Source organism: Microtus oregoni, unplaced genomic scaffold (assembly GCF_018167655.1).
Source record: "Microtus oregoni isolate MIOR12 unplaced genomic scaffold, Mior012 000006F_ref0000085, whole genome shotgun sequence".
Classification (NCBI taxonomy): Eukaryota; Metazoa; Chordata; class Mammalia; order Rodentia; family Cricetidae; genus Microtus; species Microtus oregoni.
The window spans coordinates 2802826-2823680 of NW_024543065.1; the positions used below are offsets into that span (position 1 = coordinate 2802826).

General features: G+C 43.2%; 1 pseudogene; it reads right to left on the reverse strand.

The window, feature by feature from the left end:
• Positions 1–18555: 18555 nt before the first annotated feature.
• LOC121449243 lies at positions 18556–19757 on the reverse strand (annotated as a pseudogene).
• Between the last annotated feature and the right edge of the window lie 1098 nt (positions 19758–20855).

Here is a 20855-nt window from a genome sequence, read left to right on the forward strand (position 1 = left end):
TACCAATAAAAACAACAGTGAAGTGCTAGCTTGCAACCATGTGCTTTTATAAATCTCCTTGCAGCATTTTCATTTGTCCTTTCATTGTGCTGTAAAGAACACTGCTTATGATCACAATAATGACATGGGCCATTTTGACACTCACCTAAGCAATTTCAAATGGGTCAGCTAAACAGAAGAGGTTGGCACTCATCTATTCTGGCTCCGTACTGCAGCTCAGAAGGTGACGATGCAACCAAAGGCCGCACCGTCTGTCATGTGCTCACAGCCATGTAGAAATCCAGAACATCTTCTGTTGCCACAGCTTCTGTTTCCAAGGGGTGGCCATCTGCCACCACAGTCTGTCTCAAACCCAGGGGTGCTGTAGGAGGGTCCTCTATCTATCTGTTGCTTTCATTGGTTAATTAATAAAGAAAACTGCTTGGCCTGATAGGTCAGAACATAGGTAGGTAAGGAAGACAGAACAAAACTGTGGGAGGAAGAAAGCAGAGACAGGCAGACGCCATGAATCTCCGGCCTGAGACGAACACAGGTTAGGATCTTTCCCTGTAAGCCACAGCCTCCTGGTGCTACACAGATTTTAATGGAAATGGGTTAATCAAGATGTGAGAGTTAGCCAATATGAAGCTAGAAATAATGGGCCAGGCAGTGTTTAAATGAATACAATTTGTGTGTTGTTATTTAGGGTGTAAAGCTAGCCGTGCGGGATCTGGGCAAGATGAAAAGCAAGCCTGCTCGCTTCATCACTACACGGGGGATTCCCAGGATTCAGGGGCTTCCAGCTTAACGTGGGAATGAGTCTTGACAAACTAGATAGAGTAAGTTGATTGTCATCCCTTTCTTCCCCCCAACATCACTTCAAGGGCCATCTGGTTACTGAGGTTACTGTCCTCTTCCAGGGCTCCTGTTGACATATCTCTTCCCTGTAGGATGAGTCTCCCTCACCCTCTCCTGCTTCTCTTTCCTGTTTTTACAGGGTTAAGTTTCAACGTCACGTGCAAAGTTGTACATCTTTAGTTCCAGCATTTGAGAATCAGAGAATCCCTGTGAATTTGAGGCCAGCCCAGTCAATATAGTGAATTCCAGAGTACCTAGGGCTACACAGTGAGACTCTGATTCAAACACAACCAAACCCAAAACAGGATCAAATCAAACAAAAGCAAAGGAAGAAAAACAACTTTAAAAGCTTCAATCTGAGGGCTCTTCTATTCTAGGGGAAAGAATTAAACCAGGAAGGAATTGAAACTCTAGGCCCTGCTCTGGTTTACACTGCAGGACCTGGGCTGTGTAACTTCCTAATGTCCCACCTTCCTCTGTCCTTACCCATCAAATGGAATGGCGGTTACTACCCCATCTCTTTGAGGTGACAATGAACTAAGGCTTCATACTTTGGACATTGCTTGTTCCCAACTGGGGTTCATGTACTGGAAGTTAGCGGTGTGGCTGGGTTGAGGTGCAGAAACTTTAAGTGTGGCAGTGTTGAGGTGTGGGGACTTTAAGTGTGGCAGTGTTGAGGTGTGGGGACTTTAAGAAAAAGCCTAGTGAGGTGCTGTACTCAGAGGGGATTAACTTAGTTTTCCTGGGTCCCCAGTTAGTTCCCAAGAGAGAGGGTTATTACAGAGAGCCCTGACCTGTAGTGAAGAGCAGCGGGCTGTGTCCTGCCACCCAACTAGCTTTATACCCGAAATAATTACATGGAAACTGTATTCTTTTAAACACTGCTTGGCCCATTAGCTCTAGCTCCTTATGGGCTAATTCTCACATCTTGATTAACCCATTTCTATTCATGAGTGTAACACCACCACGAGGTGGTGGCTTACCGGGAAGGATCTTAACCTGTGTCCGTCTTGGAGAGGAGAGTTATAGCGTCTGCCTGAATCTGCTTCTTTCTCCCAGCACTCTGTTCTGTATACTCTGCCTATCTAAGCTGTTGTCCTATCAAAGGGCCAAGGCAGTTTCTTTATTAACCAATGAAAATAACACATAGAAAGAAGACCCACCTACATCACCTGACCTCTGAGTCACTCACCTTCTTGCCTCTTTTGCCATTTACTTTTTGGCTTCTCTACCATGTTGAGCTGTACCCAGCATGGGGCCCTCATCAGAAACCAGACAGGTGGGGCTGCCTGATCTTGAGTATTTAGACCCACAAAATAAACCTCTCTTCTTTATAAAGGACCTAACTTCTGGTATTTTGCTACAGCAACAGAAAACAGACAGTATACAAAGTATAGAGGAAACACATTGAACAGACATAAAGAATTAGGAGATAACAAGTTAGTGGTATGAAATGAACCTTCTCTAGTATTAGACAGCTTTTTTTATACTTCCTAGCCTCATTTCTGCCTCTGGATTTGTCTGCTCTCATCTTAGGCCTGTCCTCTTTTCCAGATGTCCTGGTAGCTCATAGTGGCCTAGCACCTAGCTGTTTGCTGCTTCCTGACACGGCATGCAGAGTCATTAGCTTTATACCAGAAAGTGTCTTTTTACTATTCCCCAGAAGCATCCCATTATTACTAACTAGCTCTGCTTTTCTTGACTGATAACCATTATTTATTAGAGACTGAGCTCTTGCTACCTAGCCTTGAAACTTACCGTAGACCAGGCTGAGCGGGAACTTCCCGTGCCCTTCCTGCCTTTCCCTCCCAGATACTGGGATTACAGGCATGCACCACGATGAGACCTTTGCTGTTTTGAGATGTGGTCTCACTCAGAAGCCTAGGTTGGCCTGAAATTCACGTTGTAGTCATAAGCTCAGGATAACCCTCCTGTCTTGGTTTCCCTAGTGTTGGGATTACAGATGGGAGACATCATGTCTGGCTTGCATTCTGTCTTTTATGCAAATACATTCCATGAATATAGACCAGCCTCGCAGAAAGTCTGTCTTCCTTCTGCTTGGGCATTTCCTCTGTGATATAGTCTACCTCTGCTATGCCAGGCTCTGTTCTGGCCTGTAAGGTTCAGATCCCACTGCTACCCTCTCCCTGTTTATTGCTGAGAGCTCGAGGCCAATCGGGGCTTCCATAGGAAGCAGCATTCATCTCCCCCTTTCAGTATTCATATCACTATGGCAACAAGCAAGCTTTGAATGCCCTCTCTTCCCTTTAATAGTTTAGTGTGCTTAGGACCAATGTCTTCGTCAACATTACTTCCCTCACACCCCAGCCACTCCAGTGGCTCTCAGCTTTCAGTTTGGCATCCAAGGTCCTGTACAGTGGGACCATTGGAGCCTTTCTTGCTGGCCCTGGGGTTCGGATTGTTCTCAATTTTATTCTCTTTTAGTGGATGTGCTACCACCGGGAAGACATGACAGAAAGCTTTGTCCCTTCCCGGGGGTAGGGTTGTTTCTGACTCATGTGTGTCTGTTTTCTCACTGCCAGTATAGTTTAGTCTATGTCCATCCTTTCTGAAGTCCGTTCGGATTTAGCATGAGGAGAACCTCAGCTCGGTGGAGACTTACCAGATGTCATCTTTCATGCTTTGCTTCCAGACCACAGAGACAGCTTCAAGAAGGCAGTGAGGAAGCGTCCTTCTTTTCACTCTACACAACATTTCTTAGTATAGATTTACTTCGCAACTGGCATAGGGTCAAAGAGAGCTAAGGACAGAGTACTTTATTTATTCAACAAACAGATAAGCAGAATTTTGAAAAATTCCTTTCATATCAAATATATGAAGCCATTTACTCTTTTTAAAATTGTCCTTCCAGTGCCTGGGATCAAACCCATGCATGCTAGGCAAGTGCACTACTATTGCGCTATATCCCCAACTCTGAAGTTCTAGATACTTCTAAATTAAGTTTCTTCATGTCACTTTTCTCATATGAAACATCTGGATTTCATAACTCTGGAAATCGCCCTCGTTTCTAAGATGTCTGGAGAATGTGACCATTTCAGCTTCGAGGAATAAAGCTCATGAAACCCGCCAGACTGTATGATTTTGGGGGATTAAATCATTTGCCATTGGTCATTCATTCATTCACTCAGAAAAGCGTTCATCAAGCAGTGTTGTTTTAAGTGTTATATTTAGAACAGTGGATAACTCATGGGTAGATTCTCAAACTGTTCAGTGTTTTAGCCGCCCCTGTGCTGCTGGATGCTGGGTACCAAGTAAGTCCTATTCTATGTGATGGAGTGCTGTGGTTATCCCGAGGGGGATGGCCAAACAGATATCATTACTTGAACTGGACAGACCAACCATTAAGATTCTAAAAACCCCCAAACAAGGAAGTTCAATTACCTTAATTTCTCATTTTCCCTTAATTTCTCACCTAATCTTATATCTTTAGAAGTTGCTCCTACTTAGCCTTCTTCCTCGGGTGCCCATTTCCTTAATCATGGACATGAGACAATGAACTTGGGAGTCGCTGGTTCAGGCCAGTCTCTGATGACCATGAGTATCTGGCATCCCTACACACTTAGGTCAGACCCAATTGGGCTGGCAAAGATTCCTGGGCACTTGACACCTGCATCGGAGAGCGCCAGTAAACGATTATAAAAAGGTCAGCTAGATTAGCATTTTAGGAGCCTGCCGGGCAGGTGGAGTAGATGGTCAGAGATTAGGTGGAAATGAGGACTAGAGCGAAGCTGGATGTGCTAAGTGTTGCTGAGAGAAATGACTCCCTCCGTGGTAGAACCAGCCTGGAGAATGTCGCACAAGTTTGGAGGACAAGGCATTTTAGGGGCTTTTTGTGATGGAAATAAGATTGTGGTGAGGTCAAGATTTCATGAGAAGTGCAGACACATAGGATTATAAGAAATATGATTTATGAAATATGATTGTGGTTGTTTTGCAATCTTGATTATTTTATTATTCTAAAATACCTGCAAGAAGAGCACATGGTCTCAGTTTCCTGAGCATAATTTTTTTCCTGCTGTTTCTATGTTCAAATTATTTCTGGCCAGGCTTTATTTAGATAATATGAGCCCCCAAGAGAATGCACTTCTGCTGTTTGACACAATGCTGTAGGTTCCTTGGCCCTTTAAGCCACTGAATCTGGTTTAGGAAGCAACTTTTAAGAAGCCATTCTTATTTCCCTTTTCATAAATCAATACTCTGACAGTTTTGTTTTCTATATGTCATTTGGAGGATTTCAAAGTGAAAACCTGCAGTACTGAGATATCGGAGTTTGTGAGATTAAAAAAGGCATTTATACTAATGTTAAAGTTAAGGTAGCATGTGTACTTCAACGCTAAGCATGTAGATCCTATGTAAAGCCTTGTCAGTCACTCCTTCCCCTACAGTTTGAATGTTTTGAGTAACAGAGGAAAGGTTAGAGCTGAGCATTAATGGGGTCAGAGAGAAGGTGAGGGCCCCACATTGCTTAGTTTTCAGCGAGTGAGCAGCTGGAGCCCGAGGTCTTCATGGCCATGGGGAGAGTTCTGTCTTGCTTGCATTTGCTGTCTGTCTCTTTCAGAGTCTCTCAAGACTCTCTTTTTCCTGTCTTCTCAGGCATTAGACATCAGCTTTATTTACTCCTGACCTTCGTGGCTCTTTTCTAAGGCTGCTCAGTTGTTGAGGGGCTATATGAGGGTGGGTAGATTGTGGAGAATTATCAAAAATAGAAGCTTAAAATGCTAGCCCTACTTCAGTTTGGCATTTGTGAGTTTTTCTGCTCTTTGCACTGTCTCTTTCTGCTATCTCTCTCTATATACATATATTTATAAACACACACATATATTATAATATATGTATATTAAACAAGGTCTCACTTATATAGACCAAGCTGGCCAGGAGCCTGTAGAATTCAGCCTGCCTTTGCCTCCTGGCATGAAAAGCATACACCACCAAGCCTTGATACTTTTTGAAATCTTATACTTAAAGCTTCTAAGAATATTTTGTCTAAAGTTCAGTTTAGTTAATCTCTCTTTTTATGGACTTAGGGTATCTCTCTATAACAGGTTGGCCTGGAACTTCTAGAAATCGCCCTGCCTCAGCCTCTGTAATCTGGTAGACATTGTGAGCTTGAAGAGAGGAATAGGGCATTTCCAGAGAAGGCTAGTCTTAGAAATATCAACCTCAACATTATAAAAGTAATATCAGATGCTACACCGGGCAATGGAGGGGCACCCCTTTAATCCCAGCACTCGGGAGGCAGAGGCTGGCGGATATCTGAGTGAGAGGCCAGTCTGATCTACAGAGCAAGTTCTAGGACAGTCAGTGCGACACTGAAAAACTCTGTCTCGAAAAGCAAACACAAGTGATGTTGGGCTACGCGACATGAGGTTCATGTGGGTACATTTGGAACATACACTAACTTTCTTTAATGCGCACAGTGACTTTCTTTTCTCATGCTTTCTCTGAGCAAGTTATAAAGCAGGGGGCGGGGGGCTTGTTGTTTGTTTTTTTCCTAGCCTTGTCCTAAGTGATTTGCTCTTCAGAAAACTCTTGGGGGACACTAATTACCACACTGGTATAGCAGAGGTGAAACAGATAAGCAGCCAGTGAAGGACAAACAGTTCGTAAATGGCTGAGTCAGAGTTCAAGTTCAGGCCATCTGCCTGCCACTCTCCTTCTATGCTGGGTCTCCTCTGATCGCTGCCAGAAACGAGGGGTTAATTGGAACTCCTAATCTGTTCAGAAGTGGGGGAATGAGCAACACTCAAAATTGTTTAATTCTTTTGGTGAAAAGTCTTTGAGAAGTTTTAGTGCCTGTCATTAAGCCACCAACTCCACTTTCCTTGTAAACATTTCTTGGACACTCATGGCCATATTTCACACTGATTAATATTTGTGTCTCAATCCGGAAATAAAACTCTAGGAGAAATAGGTGGTGCTGTTGGCAGTAGAGTTACCTGATCCTTTTATTTGGAAGGCAAGGTTATATCCATCATGACTCTAGGAGAAGAAAGGCTCCTGCTTAAGATGCTGGCAGAGGTATGCTTGGATTTGACGCATCAAGAAAACGGTCCAGAGTTCTAAAGAGATTCCAGGAAAGCTTGAAGGCTTTCCGACAGCAAGGTCAGTTTCAGGGAAAAAGAAATATATGATTTCTAGAGAGTCCTCAAATTCTAAGAATGTTTTCCTTCTTTAATTGAGTGCTGAAAATCACAGAGCCGTAGCGATGTCTCGAAGTGATGTCTGTTTCTTCATTGCTGTTGGGAAGCCAATTCTCATCAAATCTGATGAGAGGACTTCAGTGGGCCGTTTCTAGAAGTTTCTGGGGCTAATTTTTAAATTCTGAACAGATCGTAGCTGGGCGTAGACATAGGACCCCGAGCTTAGATAAAAATCTTAGTGTTGTTTGATTTCTAGCTTATATATGAATTGTTAGAACCCCCAACACAAGGTGTCTTTGTTCCCAAACCCAAATCTAGGAGCAATCACTGTCTTGTCTTCTCTGTCTCTTTAGCCAGATGCCAAGGTTGCTGGAAACATGATGGAAGGCTGGAACTGATACTGCTAAATTCATGACTTCTAACTCTGGTGCCACGTCCTGGTCACTTGGTTTGCTGTCAACTCTTTGCCAGGCCACACAGACACTTTGCTGATTTACGCTCTTCCCCACGCCTTAGCCTTCCCATCACCCTATGTGCCAGTTTGATTGAGAGGGGTCTCCAAAAGCTCATATATTTGCATGCTTAGCCTCTGATTGGTGAACTGTTCAGGAGGTGTGGCCTTGTGGAAAGGTGTGATCTTGTTGGAAGAAGTGTGTAACTGGGGGTGGTGGCCTTTGAGGTTTCAAAAACCTACCCCAGGACCAGTATCTCTGGCTTTGACCTGCAGATGAGGATGGGTCATGTTGCTGACCAGTGCCACGCCTGTCTGCTTGCTACCATGATGATCGTGGACTACCTCCCCGAGACTGTAATTGATCCCCCAGTTGTCTTGGTCATGGGGTTTTGTCACAGCAATATAACACTATGAGACACCGCCTTTTTTTGGTAGGTTCCTGTACCTTGCTTGGGCTGCACCCAGAAAAGGGGGTCACCTTCCTATGTTAAAAGCAGAAGCATGCCTGTGTCCAGCATGAAGGTGGTAAGTCCACCTCATGTTCAAGGCCTCCTGACTGCTGGATGCTGCCACTCCGTAGGAAGTAGCTAACCTGTCAGTTGTGGGTTTGTTTGTTTGTTTTTTTTTGTTTCTCACTACCTGTACAAATATTTAAATATTTTTTTTGTGCTACAATTTTAGTTTCTTGATGTACTTTGATTTTTTTTTCATTCCCAGAAACACTTTAATCATAATTCTATCTATCTGGAAGAACGTTCTTTGTCCTGTATGCTCTTTGTTTTCTACATTATGACTTACGTTTCAGCTTTGACATGATGTCCTCAGGGGGACCCTCCCTAACATCTGTCTGTACTCTGAAATGGTTAGGGTTCCCTTTTAAATGCAAAACTTGTGATAGCTGGATATAATAACTAGATTTTTTTTATTAATGTTGAATTTATTCATGTTGCAATTTTGTAATACAGTTAGGCAAGACAACATCTAAGAAAAGTGGGCAAGGCATTTATGGGATCCTTTTATTAATTTGTAAAACTGCACATAAATGTGCATCTATGTCCAAATAGAAGAAAGAACTGACAATGTAGATGGGTATGTGTGTGTGTGTGTTGCGTGCGTGTCTGCATGTGTTGCAGGCAGATGGAAGGTAAAGCCCGAAGCCTGGGAAACAGTGGGGATATCAAGGCATATTTAGCCAAAGGATCTTCCTAAAGTGATGTCAGAATCTCAGACTATATTCTTATCTGGCTATCGAGTTTACAGATATAATTGTTTAAATCAGGTCACGCAGGATGGGGGTGTACCCTGCTTGCATGCTGTCCTTGGAAGGAGAGATGGCCATAGATAGGTAGAGATGGAAGTTTTATCATCATTATCCAAAGGCCACCACGTGGTGCTACAACAACCACCTGAAGTCAGGAGAGGGGAAGGAGGGTTCTATTTGGCTGCCTCTGGAGGGAGAAGGAGCCAGTGCACTGGCTTCATGCCTTTTCCCTCCAAGACTAAGGGGTTTGCTTTGTTTGTTTTAATTAACTCATTTCGTGGCAGTTTGTTAGAGCATCTTGTTATGTAATTTCTCCTGGAGAGATGTAAGCAAACACCTGTTTACTCTAGATAGGGCACTGACGACAGACTAAAGAAACAAGTCCACCAAAGGCTCGTGAACCAGTGACTTTGTTAAGATTATATAAGAAGCATGCGTGAGGCGTTGCTTCCAGGAACCTGGATGCCTCAATGTCAGTTGCATCACTGAGAGCTAATCCCAGGACACATCAGGAAAACGGGGCTAGCCGGGCGGTGGTGGCGCACGCCTTTAATCCCAGCACTCGGGAGGCAGAGGCAGGTGGATCTCTGTGAGTTCGAGGCCAGCCTGGTCTACAAGAGCTAGTTCCAGGACAGGAACCAAAAGCTACGGAGAAACCCTGTCTCGAAAAATCAAAAAAAAAAAAAAAAAAAAAAAAAAAAAGGAAAACGGGGCTTGAAATGCTGAGGGGCTTCTCTGAAGGGCAGGAAAACTCAGTCCCAAGGGCAAGCAGGCTGCATAGAGGAAACAAAGAGCAAACACATCCAGGCTGCACATGGGTCCAGCATCTGATCCATAGAGCTCTGAGTCTACCAGGCCTGAAAAGTTGCAACCTGGAAGCCAGCAGGGGCCTCCAAGGCAACAGCAGGAGCTGATGGTAACTTTTGGACAGCTCCTCCCTGTTTGGCCAGATGTGGTTAGTCATCCAGAAAATTAGGGCTCAACTGGTCCTCAATTAATTTGGCCAACCGGACCTGGGATTACACACGTACACTTGTGTCAAGAAACTCATTGGAGCAGCAAGACACACAGACATCAGAGCCAGGTTCCCCACCCAGCTCCTGCTGCCAAGATTCATCTAGGGGCAGAGATGGACTTGCTGGTCTCCTAGACCTAAGAGCTCTGGGGCGGCATGGAACTCACTTGAGCTTGTCTCCAGGACTGACTAGCTGCTGCGGCGGCGGATTCATTCCCGCCTCTGTCTCCAAGGCTTCACAGTGCAGAGGGCAATTCATCCTGGCAGCTGCTTCCAGCCTTCAAGACCTGTGGCTCCTGGCTTTGAGACCTGCCAGATCTGATCCATAGACTTGTTCTGCAAAGGTACTCTCTGCTGGCACCCTGAAGTTCCTGAGAACTTTGATCAGTATCACTTTTCAGATCTTGAATGGCTCTCAGAGCTAGCAGGCCACTGCTACCAAGCATTCTAACCGTGTGACACTCTGTGGTTTTACACATATAAAGGTAGTGAATTCTGAGTTGGCAGCAAAGTTACTCCTCTTTGTGCTCTTTGCAGTCTGTGTACTCTATTGTAGACAGGGTGAAAAAGAACTTTGTAGCAGATAGAGGGTCTCCACCTGGAGAAAAACCATGCATGACGGAAAAACTAGCGTGAGTGACAATTCACGAAAGTGGCATCCTTGGTGCTTCCTGCCTAACTAGTCAGAGTCACAGGACAGACTACCTTCCCCAGAAACTGCTTACCATTCCCACAACCTTGAGGAGGGGCCTTGTGAATCTTCTAAGTTTCAGGAGCTTCCTATGTTTCAGTTGACTTTCTGAGTTTTCTGTGGTTTCCACTTCCCTCCAGGAAAGAATGTTTCTGCTCAAAAGAATTAGCTACACAGTGGTCTGCTTCTTCCTCCTCTATAATGTGCTTTCCACACCTCTCTCTGGAATGGATCCATAGTCTTTGAAGGGGGACTACGGATGCTTGATTAATTTCTTCTATCTATGGAGAGTCGGTCCACTATGCCATAATCAGTCATTTATTCTCAGACCCTGATCAGTTGTGAATCTCTGCAGGAACTGCTGCTCACCACAAAAATAGATGGGTTGCATATACAAAACACAACAAAACAAAAAAGATCACACCTCAAACAGACAACACACACACAAAGACACACAGACACAGAAACACAGACAGACACACACACACACAAACCCCAAACCAAACCAAAAAAGCCCGCAAAGAAACTTCATAATCAATTTGCATTATTGTGCAAATAGATTTCACAGACATCTACAGAATTTTCCATCTAATGTCTCTGGAGTACATATTATTCTCAGCCGCTTTTGGAACTTTTTTCTAACTAGATCACATTTTAAGCCATAAATAAAGTCTTAAAAATACAAAAGAAATAAAAATATTTTTTGTATCTTATTAGATCATAATGGAATCAAAATTGGAAGTAAGAGAAACTATAAAAACTATGTAACATATGGAAAAGTAATAACACACTCTAGGATGATCAGTGGGCCATTGAGGAAGTCAAGGAAAAAAGCGAAAGGCTCCTAGAATCAAAAGAAAGTGAACAGACAACTTACCTGCTCTCTGGGACTACAGCAAAGGCCATTATAAGAGGGAAGCCCATTTCTACACATGCTTACATTAAAAACACCAGAAAGATCTCAAATAACCTAACAATGGACCTCAAGGCCCTATGGAAAAAAAGAGCAGACCAAATTCCAAATTATTTAATGGAAATAAATAGTAAAGATCAGTACGGAACTGACCAAAATGAAGCTGAAAGAACACCAGAAAGAACTGGGGAAATGAAGAGTTGGTTCTTGGAATGATAAGTACGGTTGAGTAACTTTTAGCCAAACTAGGCAGAAGAGAAAGGGAAGACTCAAGCTAATCACATTGGAAATGAAAATGAGGACATTACGTCAGAAGCTAGTGAAATTTAGAAGACCCTTAGGGAATAGTTTGAAATATATTACAGTAAATCAGAAACTCTAGAAGAAGTAGAATAATTCCATGTGCAACCAGCTAAAATGAAATCAAGAGAAAATAAACTAACTTAGACATATCTGTAAAAAGCAATGAGACTGAAACAGTCATAAGGAAAAGTCCAGGGCCAGACCAATGTTATTGAATTCTGATAGACCTTTAACAAAGAGCTTATACCTCAGATCATCCCATAGAAAGGAATTATAACTTAGCCTTGGACTCAACTATTACCTTGGCATCAAAACCAGATTAGGACATAACAAAAAAAAAAGAAAAATATAGACCAATTCCTCTGATGGACTTAGATGAAAAGATTCCAAAACAACAATAACAAATCCCCAAAATAAAACCAATTCAAATCAATGCATTGAGAACACCATATACCATGATCAAATTGGTTTAACTCCAAAGACTCAAGGTTGGTTCAGTGTATGCAAATCAATAAAGGTAATTCACTATATAAGTAGAATCAAAGATAGAAATCACAGAATTGACTCAGTAAATGCAGAAGATATCTTTGATAAAGTTCAACATCCCTTCATGAATGAAGCTCTAAAGAAACCTGAAAGAGAAGGCATATTATTTTAACATTGTAAAGACTACACAACAAATCTATAAACAACCTTGTACTAAATGGTAAAATCTAAGGCGGAGCTGTGGTGGCGCCCGCCTTTAATCCCAGATTTTGGGAGGCAGGGGCAGACAGATCTCTGAGTTCGAGGCCAGCCTAGCCCTACAGAGCAAGATCCAGGACAGGCTCCAAAGCCTACACAGAGAAACCCTGTCTTGCAAAAACAAAAACAAAAACCAAACCAAACTGAACCAAAACAACAACCAACCCCCCCAAAAAAAGAACAAAAAAAGAAAGAAAAAGAAAGAGGAAGAAAGAAAGAAAGAAAGAAAGGAAGGAAGGAAGAAAGAAAGGAATGGTTAAAAACTAAACATGTGTGCTCTAGTTTTTTTCACTCTTCTGAGGTAGAAGTTGAACCCAGGCCCTTGCTTGCATTATTCAAGTACCCCACCAATGAGCTACCTCCTCAACATTCCCTCTTAAACCAGCAACCAGGCAAATGTGTCTACTCCAGTACAGTGTTTGAACTCTTAGTCAGACTGACAAGACAAAAGAAAGAAAGAAAAGGGGCACAAGTTGGGAAGGGGGAAATCAAATTATCTGTATTTGAAATGACATGAGCTTATAAAAGATTCCAATGCCTCCCTTGCTCATATACCCCCTCCTCCCTCTTTTTGACTCTATTCCCGGAGCTCAGCCTAGGGCTTGGTTGTGGATCTCTGTGTCTTGTTCCACCAGTTACTGGATGAAGGTTCTATGATGGCAGTTAGGGTAGTCACCAATTTGGTTACAGGGGAAGGCCAGTTCAGGCACCCTCTCTGCTATTGCCTGGAATCTTAGCTGGGGTATTCGTTGTGGGTTCTTGGGACTTTCCCTAGTACCAGTTTAGGTTTCTCCCTAACCCCATAATGACTCCCTTGTATCAAGATATATCTTTCATTGCTCTCCCACTCCACCCCTCCCCCAACTCAACCCTCCCATTCCATCATGTTCTAATCCCCCATTCTCTCCCCTCTACTCCCCCCAGTGCCAGTTACCCATGAGATCTCATCTGTTTCTTCTTCCCTGAGTTGCATACATTTCTCTTAGTGTTCTCCTTGCTACCTACCTTCTCTAGAGTTGTGGATTGTAGCCTGGTTATCCTTTGCTTTACATCTAATATCCACTTATGAGTGAGTTTTTCTGAGTCTTGGTTACCTTACTCAGGATGATTTTTTTAAGTTCCATCCATTTGTCTGCAAATTACAAAATGTCATTGTTTTTTATAGCTGAGCAATACTCCATTGTATAAATGTACCATATTTTCCTTATCTATTTTTCAGTTGAAGGGCATCTATGTTGTTTCCAGGTTCTGGCTATTACAAACAATGCTGCTTTGAACATTGCTGAGCAAGTGTCCTTGTGGTATGATTGAGCATCCTTTGGGAATATGCCTGAGTGGTATCACTGGATCTTGAGGTAGATTTATTCCCAATTTTCTGAGAAACCACCAAACTGATTTCCAAAGTGACTGTTCAAGTTTGCATTTCCATCAGCAGTGGAGGAGTGTTCCTCTTATTCCACATCCTCTCCAACATAAGCTGTCCTTAGTATTTTTGATCTTAACCATTCTGACAGGTGTAAGATGGTTTCTCAGAGTCGTTTTGACTGGGAAGTCTACAGAGACAGCTGAACCAAGCTCGTGGGAACTCATGAACTCTAGACCAACAGCTGTGGAGCCTCTATGGAACAGAGCTAGACCCTCTGGATGTGGGAGACGGTTGTGTAACTTGGATTATCCATGAGGCACCTGGCAGTGGTACCAGGGTCTATCCCTAGTACATGAACTAGCTTGTTGGAGCCCATTCCCTATGGTAGGATGCCATGCTCAGCCTTAATACGTGGGGGAGGGGCACGGTCCTGCCTCAACTTAATGTGCCAGGCTTTGTTGACTCCTCATGGGAGGCCTTACCCTTTGGGAGGAGTGGATGAAGGATGGATTGGGGGGTGGGGAGGTAAAGGAGAAAGTGAGGAGGGTGAGAGGGAGAACTGTGGTTGGGATGTAAAATAAAATTTAAAAAAAAGTTAAGAAAAGAAGAATTTCATGTTTTTGTACTCAAATAAGGTGAATTAAAATTAAAAAGGACTCCAATTCCATCAGGGAATTGTTAAACAGAATCCCCTTGAACAAAGTAGCAGGATGCAAAATCAGCATATAGAAATCGCTAGACTTTTTTATATACAAAGCAAAAGACTGCAAAACAAACCTGGAAAACAATCCCATTAATTATGACCTCAAAGTATACTCAGGAGTCAGCCTTAGTAAGGAGATGAAAGACCTGTGCAAAGAAAACTTTAGAACATGAAAGCAAGAAGTTGCAGTAGACATTAGAAGACGGAAAGATCTTCCAAGTTCACGAGTCAGCAGAATTAGCACTGTGGCAGCATTTCCAGAAGCAATTCCAGATTTAATGCAATCCCTGAAAGAACCAGAAAACAGACATTCCTGGCATTCATAAGGAAGAACTAAAGAGCCGGAAAGCCTGAGTAATTCTGAGCAAAATAAGCAATGCTGGAAGCATCACAAAACCAGATTTCCAGTTGTACTTCAGAGCCATGACAGAAACATCACACTACTGACACAAAACCAGACACATACAGAAATCTGTGGCTTAACAAACATTCCTCAAGACCACAACACCCCCACCTCCTCTCCCCAACCCAGAAAACCCCCAAACCAGACTCCCCAACTAACCAACTAATCAAACCAAACTCCTGCCTCAGAACAGTGAAAATGAACTCCATGAGAGAAGGTGAGGTAAAGTAAATATGATTCAAGTGTTTTGCATGTGTCTATAAAAATGTCAAATGGAAATACAAATTATTATAAATAACAAATGCTCATGAAAGATTAAAAAGGAAAATTCAAACTAATCTACAGCCTTGAGAAGTTAGAGGAGATGACTTTGTCAGTGGATCCTACTTGTCCTCTTGGCTTAGTTTCAGGATCATAATGCTTTTATGCCTGCTAATTGGGAAATAGAATAGGGTGGGTTGTGAATTCGAATTTTTAGAGATTTATTTGTTGTTGGGGTTTCTGTTCTGCCCTGTTCCCGCAATCATTATGTCCCAAAGAAATCACACAGAGGTCTATGTTAGTTATAAACTGATTGGTCTATTAGCACAGGCTTCTTATTAACTCTTGTAACTTCTATCAGCCCATTGTTCTTGTCTATGCTAGCCACGTGACTTGGTACCTTATTCAGCGAGGCAGTCATATCTTGCTTAGGCTGTGGCTGGGCCAGGACTGCAGAGGAATGGGCTTCCTTCTTCCCAGATTTCTCCTGTTTTCATTGACCCGCCTCTACTTCCTATCTGCTTGTCCCACCCATACTTCCTGCCTGGCTACTGGCCAATCAGCATTTATTTAAAATATAATTGACGGAATACAGACCATTGTTCCACACCATTTATTTATTTTTATTTTGATGTGTATTGGTGTTTTGCCTGCCTGTATGTTTGTGGGCTATGTGCATTCGGTGCCCATGGAGGCCTGAGGCAGGCATCGGATCCTCTGGAACTGGAGTTATAGATGGTTGTTAGCCACCATGTGGGTGCTGGGAACTGAACCCTAGCCTTCTAAAGTGCAGTCGGGTCTTTTAACTGCTTAGCCATCTCTTTAGTCCCTCCAAAGTGTTTAAAGGAGGATTATAGTCTCACTGCTGCTCTCATGTCCTTTGACAAAAGTGAGCAATGGAATCTGTCTCTGTCATTTCTTGGTTAGAACATGACCATGCAGAGCTGTGCAAGTGTAGAGGAGGGGAGAATTCAGTGGTATTTCTGCAGGCCTCTTTTCTGAATGAGTAGAAAATACTTAAAGAACTTTGGATATCAAGGCTCAGGGGGTTTATTCTAGCTCTCTCCTCTGAAGAGTATTCTCAAAAACTCAGGAGCCAGGGTAGAGGTGCACACTTTTAATCCCAGCACATTAAAGGCAGAGACAGGAGGATCATAGCGAGTTCCAGAATACTCAGGGATAAAGAAAGAATAAACCATGGTCTTGCTAAACCATATTCCTTGAAACACTCAATACCTTCTAGACCATAATCATGGACTTGAATTCAATTATTGGGGAATTTATTACTGCAATCTAAAAAGTGTGTGTGTGTGTGTGTGTGTGTGTGTGTGTGTGTATGTGTGTCCCATATGTGTGCAGGAGCCCATCATGGCCAGAAGAGGCTTGTGGGTGCTGGAAACCTAACCCAGGTCCTTTGCAAGAGTAGCGAGAGCTCTTCATCACTGAGCCATTTTTCCAGATCCTGAAAGTGGGCTTTATTAGTTTGGATTTGATGCTAACATTGTTCTGCTATGATCTTCAATTTATCAACCATCTGTTCCCTAAGTATTTATTTGGACGAGGTGTGGTGGCACATGATTTTAATCCTAGCACTAGGGAGGCAGAAGCAGGCTGATCTCTGTGAGTTGAAGGTCAGTGGAGTCAGCATAGTGCCGGGCTAACCAGGACTCTATCGTGAGAACATGTGTCTCAAAGGAAAAAAAAAATCATGACTTTCTATGCAAAAGTGGAGAGCACACAATAAAAAAATCTCTATTATTGAAAAGCTTTACTAGAGTGCATTTGTGAAGGTGATGGGAATGGAGAAGTTTGTTTTGCTAGCATTTGATGAACCGAGTGTTTTTCTACATGCGAGGCGTTGCTCAAAATGATTTAAATGAGGGAACTTTTTGAATCCTCCAAGCCCTTTGACAGATTACACTTTCCCCATTATTTTACAGCTGGGATCCATGTATTTGGAAACATCCTTTATCTTGGTAGGCGGTAAAGTCAGACCACGGGCTCAGTGACATTAAGAACAATTATTACACCTCAACCTCAGAAGAGTGCACACTTATGTATCTGTGCTAGGTAGCTTCGTCTGTCAGTTTGATACAACCAGAGTCACCTCAGAAGAGGGAACCTCAACTGAAGAATTCCCTAGCTCCTAATGCCCCATGGGCACGTTTGTGGGGGCATTGTCTTATTATCAGTTGAGACAGGTGGGCTCAGTACATGTGGGTGGCACCATCTCTTGACAGGTGCTATCTCATACAGGTGTTGGGGCTGTGTGAGGAAGCTAGCGAGGCATAAGCCTGTGAGGGAGTGAACCTGCAAGCACCATTCTTCTGAGGTTTCTATTCCAAGCTCCTGTTTGGGTTCCTGCCTTGACTTTCCTTAATAATGGACCGACTATATATGACCTGGAAGTATAAGCCAAATAAACCCTTTCTTCCCAAAGTTTCTGTTGATCAGGGTGTTCTAGCACACAATAGAAAGCAAATTAGAGCAATACTAATAGCAACGGAACACACACACACACACACACACACACACACACACACGAAAACTAAAACCAGCTATTAAGCTGACTGCACACAGTGATGCCAGAGGACTTGTTAGGTTGAGGTTGAAGGATCACAAATTTAAGGTTATTTAGTGAGTACCTTGCTGAAGAGAAAGTAAAATGACAAATAGGGTGGTCGTGGTGGGTGGGGACAGGTAAGAGAGGCTTTGTGATTTCAGTCCCATGCTAGAGCCGCAGGCATGGATCACTATCTCTGGATGTCCACAGCTTGGGAGAGTCTGGAAAAGCAGCCAGAGAGAAGTGTGTTCACTCATGAGATTTCTTTAAACTTCCTTGACGGCGAAGTCATTCTTTTTCTCGGGGGACACTCTCATAAGCCTTTTAGCAGATGCATTGCTCTGTGATTCGGGAAACGTTAGTTTAGAAACACAGTCTTTCTTCCAGCTACCTTTAGGCTCCCTGGAGCCCTTTGTAGCTTTAACAGCTGCAGAGGATCTGATGAAGTTACAAGAGGCAAGCCTACTGGAAACAGCCATAGGTAGGATTTGAATGAAATTCCTGAACACTTAAAAGGCTTTTGAATTTTGTTTAACCAAATTTTCTTTGTTGAGTTCTTGTCAGTTCTAGGGAAGTGCTAGACAGGTTATCTGTGGTCGGTCTGAGGAGTATTTACACTAAAACCAAAGAGAAAGTCTTGTCTTGTCCTTGGTTTTATCAGTGCATTCTTGGTACCCAAGGAGCATGATCTTCTTCCTTTAAGCATTTTTGATAGTGCTTTGTCATTAATATAAAGATTAGATTTATGACCAGCCTGGCTACTTATAGCTATAATCATGATAAATGCCTATTAATGGGCTTAGTGTTTTCAGTTGCACCAAAATCGATGCAGCATACAGAAAGATACCCCTTAGTCTTTACTTTACAGCTTCTCTCTCTCTTTTTTTCCCCAAGTGTTAATTCTGTTTTATTAGCCAACTGGAAACTAGACAATTCTCCAGTCCAGGGAGACATTAACTTAATCTTCTTCTTCATCATCACCAGCTCCGGCACCACCCTGGCCCTTCTTGGCATTCTTCCTCTTCACTCGGCCTGGTCGGCCACCACCATAAGGAGACCGGAGGGAGAAATCAATGTGCTTCTGGGAGTTCAGACGAACAATAAAGGACTGGATGCTCACCACCTGCTTGCGGACCCTGATGTGATGCTGGCGGATGAGCACAGGGCATGGTGAATAGATTTAGCCAAACCCAGCTTGAAGACCTGGCTCTGCAGCCGCCTCTCCAAGAAATCTTCAATCTTCAGGCCCAGGATGTAATCCAGTTTCATTTTGCCCTCATCCAGCACCCCAATTCGAACAAGTCGCTTCAGCAGAGCATTGCCTTCAAAAAGACGCCGTGGGTCCTTTTCGTCCAGCGTTAGCAGCTCTCGGGCAGCCTTGCGGATCTTGGCCAGGGTAAATTTGACTCTCCACACCTCACGCTTGTTCCGGAGCCCATATTCTCCGATGAGTTTCAGTTCCTGGTCGAGAAGCGACTTCTCGAAGGGTCTCCGTGGGAGTCACATAGGTCTTTCGACAAACCCAACTTCTGGCAACCGGCGTGCTGGCGTCTCTGGGCCTGCTGCGCCTAGGAGCTCACGACCGCGACAAAGAGACACGCACCTACAGCTTCTCTCTTGAATAATATACAGACTGTTATGTTTGTCAGCTTTCTGTCATTATGACAAAAATATCAGAAAAATCAATTTATGGAGAAGATCCACTTTGCTCATGGTTTTAGAGGGTCCACTGTTTGGTCAGTCTGTTGGTTTGGGAGCATGGCAAGACACTGAGAGCATCATGGAAGGGTGTGAGAGAGGAAGGTGCCAATTTCATTACACCCAGGAAATAGCAGCGAGCACATGGGCTGCGATTCCCTACCTCCTTCAGTGACAAACCTAACATTCTTCTCCGAGGTCCTACCTCTTTTTTTTTTCCCACCTCAAGAGAGGGTTTCCCTGTGTAACAGCCCTGTCTGCCCTGGAACTCACTTAGTAGGAATTCCTATCCTTCAAAGGCTCCACTGAACTCCAGTACCTCCTCCGAACCCAGACTTTATCTAGCCGCTCCCTTTTCATTTGGAAACCAGGCTTCATCTCCATGGACAATATTTAATTTGGAACTTACGACTGCCTCAGAAAGCAGGTGTTATCATCATTTTATACACGAGGAGACAGAGCTTAGAGAGATTGTTATCTGCATAGATGTAAACAGCGAGGATGACGAAACATCTGAATTCTAGTCTGATTTTAGATCCCACACTTTGAACACTCTACAGCATACTTCCCTAGAAGGGAGAAACACTGAAGATCAAACCAGCACCCACAATACCAGAATTTGAAGCACTTTGGGTAATTGAATCAATGACACATCATTTGCTTTGATAATGAAGATGATAATCTTCCATTCATGTCAGCTTAAACTTAATTCCACCCCCTATCTCTCTGGCTTAATTGAAAACAAAAAGCCCTATTATAGCCTGCTTTGTGGCCAAGAAGTTCCTTATTTAGTCATTACTCAAACAGTTGATTGTGCATGGCATTTCCCTGGAAGCAGGAATCTTCTCTTTGCTGAGATGTTAAGAGGTGGTTCTGCTTTGTGTGTTGCTATAGGAAAGATGAGAGGTGATATCTAGGAATATGTTTCAACACATGTGAGTGGTATGAAATTCTTGCTTCTTAAGAGGTGCAAGCCATGGATGTTCCTGTGGCTCTCATAAAAAAGCTTCCTGAAATTTCACGGCCTGACATAGGAGACCAGAGCCATCACCAGCAAGTATTTGGGATGTTGGGAGCATAGTCATACACAGTGGGGGTAAATGATTATGCTTTTGTTCTGAGGTGAAAAACTACAAATATATACTTGCCTTTTTTTTCTAGAATCTGTGGAAGTACCTACCCATAAAAGCAGGCTGTAGTTGGTACAGAATTTGCAATAAGTTCCTGTATGCAATCTCTCTCTCTCTCTCTCTCTCTCTCCCTGTCTCTCTCTCTCTTTCGAAAAAGGCACATGCCTTTAATCCAGCTTTCACTCAGGAGAGAGAACAGGTGGATTTCTGCCTTTGAGACCAGACAGGTCTACAGAGTGAGACCCCCATCTCCAAAGCAACCAAAAAGAGAGTGACCAAAATAAACAAAAAAGAAGCAGTCACTGCTAACACGACTCTTTGACATCAGTCAGATCCTACTGGAAGGACGCAG